Raw genomic sequence first — 4,131 nt, forward strand, 5'->3', positions numbered from 1 at the left:
GGGAGGTCCTATCTAGGAGTTTGTACTCAACAATCCCTCATTAGAATCACACGGATGATCGTGACCCAGAAGAGTCCTAGCTCTTCCCCCAGGAACCACCCTGTCCCCAGATAAGTCCCCTCTTCTCTGGGCTACACATGTCCCTTCTCTTCAACTGACTCAGCTCCCAGATATTTTACCATGCTGGCCTCTTTTCCCGAAGGATTCTAATGTGTCAGTATTATAATAAGCCTCCCACAATTGTACCCAACAAACCTGACGTCCTGAAAGTATCGAGGGACCATGTTATTACCTCACTCTGTTAGATGAACCTTTGATGGATGTGTCTAAGTGGGGATGGCTTTGACTCTAAGAGGTAAGTGCTGCAATTGGCTACTTCAACTTTGACCAACTGGGATTCCCTTGCCATTCTTCTGCAGAGGAGATGTCCTAAGGTAGAGAGTGTTCTGGAAATAAATCACAGAGAACATGGCTCTCTCATGACAAATGCTGCACCTTAAAAGAATTTCCCACCTAACCTGAAAATTCAGTCAAACAAAAACTCTGCTTTCCTTGAGATTAAGGGCAGGGTTGTTGAACTGGAAAGAACCTCGTGGAAAAAGCCATATCCCCAAGAAGGAGACCCTGACCCCTGTGTGCCATGTTCCTCCCCCACCGTTGCCTCCTAGGTGGGGTCATTGCTCTAATATACTGTTTTTATCATTTCCTAACACCTCAGAGAATAGCCTCTTTTAGAACAGGAGCTCATAGAAGATTTTCTTTTGTCTAAAAGCTTATCCCACAGTACCCTGGAGAGTGGCTGTTTGACACTAAAAATAGCAGACTCTGCTACTGTAAATAGCAAGAGCAAGTTCACTTCCAAACTTTCTGAAGTCTTGGGGGGACCCACTTAAGCTTTCCTCCCGTAGGCTTCTGAGAGGGTCTGTTAAGCTGTAATCGCTTCAGTTTGGTCCAATTAACCTCACACTGGGCTAACTTCTGCCTTTAGCTGTGTGTTGGCAGCTACTGCTGATTCCAGGTACAGAAGTGGGCAGGGAACAATGGAAACTAACTTAGTGCATTAACCATGTCCTCCACGCAAAGAGAACAAACAACTGGCTGAGGCACGCTGATCAGAAGTGCACAATTCACCCAGAAATCTTCACAAAAGCCAAATCAAGTGGAAATGTACGTGGCCAACTTCAAACGTCAGTGAGATTTGCTTGTTTGTTTCATGTTGTCAGTTGCCTTTTACTTAGGATATGTTGAATGGCTTTCATTTCCAGCTACCTGGGATTAGGGAAAATCTGAACCAGTTTCTTTTGTTAAAATTTTTTATTTATTTATTTTTTAGGATTAAACGTAAGTGTTTTTTGTTTTTTTCTTAATAGTTTATTGTCACATTGGTTTCCATATAACACCCAGTGCTTCTCCCCACAAGTGCCCCATGACCATCACTCCCTTCCCTTCCTCCCCCTCCCCCTTCAGCCCTCCATTCATTTTCAGTATTCAATAGTCTCTCATGATTTGTGTGTCTTTCTCTCCCCAACTCTCTTTCCCCCTTCCCCTCCCCAAGGCCCTCTGTTTGGTTTCTCCTGTTAGACCTATGAGTGCAAACATATGGTATCTGTCCTTCTCTGCCTGACTTAAAAAAGATTTTTTTTTAAAAACCCAGTTTTCTTTGGGTATCCTTCACCCAAACTTAGGCTTTCTGTGGAAGGCTGCCCCACCCAAGCGGGGCCCACAGCTTTTCTGTGGGAGACCTGGAGCCTGTCGTTTCCTTTCTCGGTCGGCATCCTTTGTGGTATCCTCCACATCCAGGATGAAGCTCTTCTTAGCACACGTCTGAATGGTGGTTTTTAACTTGAGGGCTACGGTTTGGAACATGTTAACGGGAAGCAGCAATAGAACTGTCGGCACAGGCGCTGGAGGGCTGAAGGCCTCTGACCTGGCCATTCACATTCCATAATGTGGAGAGATCAGGACCCAGATTCCACGTGGGGTTCCACGGAATCCTGGGGTCCTTAGGGAGTGAAGGGGAGGTCGACGGGTGGGAGAGCAAACCCCAGCCCCTTTTTCCTGTCTGACCAGAGCATCTCCTCTTTGATTTTTAAATTTTCAAGTTTAGCAGGTATTCAGAAAAATGCATGGGGTCATAAATGTAGAGCTCAATGAGGCTTTACAAACTGCACATACCTGTGGCAGCCTCACAGTTCCAGAAATAGAACCCTTCCTGGTCCCCTGGCTTTTCAACACTGCCCCTGAAAGGGAGCCCCTCGTTCTCCTGACTTCTAGTAGTATCTCATTGACGTATTTTCCATATCAGTGCCCCTCCTGGATATTTTTTTCACTTTTTATTTTAAAATAATTATAGATTCTCAGGAAGTTACAAAGAGAACATGGATGGCATTCTTTTCAGATGTTCAAAAATCTTTTTTAAAAAAAAGAAGTTTAGGGGCACCAGCGTGGCTCAGTCAGTTAAGCGTCCGACTTTGGTTCAGGTCATGATCTCATGGTTCGTGGGTTCGAGCCCGGGGTCGGGCTCTGTGCTGATAGCTAGCTCAGAGCCTGGAGCCTGTCTTCAGATCCTGTGACTCCTTCTCTCTCTGACCCTCCCCTGCTCACACTGACTCTCTCTCCAAAATAAATAAAAACATTTAAAATTTTTTTTAAAAAAGAAGAAGTTTAAAAGCCAATGGTGTAGTAGAAGAAAATGGATGGGTTTTGGAATCAGGCCTCATGGGACTGAATCCAAATTCTTTTCCTGACCAGCGTGTGACCCAGTGTGTCCTTTATCTGTCCTGATCTGCAGAGAAGCATTCATTCTAGTGTCCTGCTGTTGGGAGGGTCCAAATCAAGGTGAGACAGTAGGTGGACGTGTAAACTAAAGGGCACTAGCTGAAGGTCAGGCCTCCCCAGGGCTCCAAGTGGAGTGATGGATGGAGCATGGGCGTTCCAGCAAGGCCTTGGCATTGTTTGGTTTCCGGTCAAGTATCACTGAGCACTGGGTACCCCAGCTCTTCCACCATTCTTCTGCCTCCCACGAGTGCAACAGTGTCTCCCTGTAGCTGTTTGGGCAGGTGGGGTGTGTAGGAGTTACTGCCTGGGCAGGAGGGCGGGAGGGCTGACCAAGCAGGCCCAGGAGGCATGTCCCTCTGAGACTACTCCGGCCATTGTGAAATCAGCCCTGCTCACGTGCCACCTGGAAAGGTCACCCACCCCCCATTTCTGGGTGGGGGAAGGGTGTGGCTCCCTGCTCATTAAAGGAGAATTCCCACTGTGGATGAGTGACAAAAGACAGCCTCGAGGAGTGTCCTTACTAAATCCGAAGGAATCTGACCTCTCCAGCGGGAGGGAAGCTGAGGGCGACACTTGGCCTGCTGGCTCTGAGTCATCTCAGGGAAGACAAGCCAAGCCCACATGACCCATCTCAGAGGCCTGAACCTGGGCAGACAGGTGCCTGGAGCCACCCAAGAGATAAAATCTGGGCTGGCTGGATCTGCTGGTGGTTAACAATGGTCAAAGGCTGTGGTTTGTCTCCCGTCCACTTTGCCCACCTCAGGCTGTACCTGCCACACCTCCAGACCAGGAAAGGGGATGGACATAGAGGGAGGACTCAGTTCCTCTGGTAGCCTGCCATCTTTCTGGCTTCAAAATGTGACACACACCAGTGCCACCTCGGAGACCAGCACATGGCTCTGTCTCCCTTTGAGGCAGCCAGGCCTCTCTGAGAAACACCTCCTGCTTCTTCCCTTCCTTAACCTTTCCAGGACATCATAGGGTGGCAGTCTTAAATCTAAGGTCATGGGCCTGTGGGGCAGAAGGGGTGAGGATGTTGATGCTGATAACAGTAACAGCAACAATAGGATGGTAGGGAGAGGCAGTGAGCAACATGGAGAGAAGACAGGTGGGAGCTTCAGGTAGCCGAGATGTCCTGCTACTAATGATGGCCGCCATCACTTACCAAATGCCTATACGGACTACATATTGCACTGAGAACTTTGCACGTATTGTGTCATTCAATCCAATAACGCTGTGGAGGTCATTGTCGTAATTATGACGTCCTTTACGTAACTTGCCTGGGGTCATGTAGCTAGTAAGCAGCAGAGCTGGAACATGACTGAAGTCTGTGTGGCTCCAAGCCCCTTTCTT

Source organism: Suricata suricatta, chromosome 7 (genome assembly GCF_006229205.1).
Source record: "Suricata suricatta isolate VVHF042 chromosome 7, meerkat_22Aug2017_6uvM2_HiC, whole genome shotgun sequence".
NCBI lineage: Eukaryota > Metazoa > Chordata > Mammalia > Carnivora > Herpestidae > Suricata > Suricata suricatta.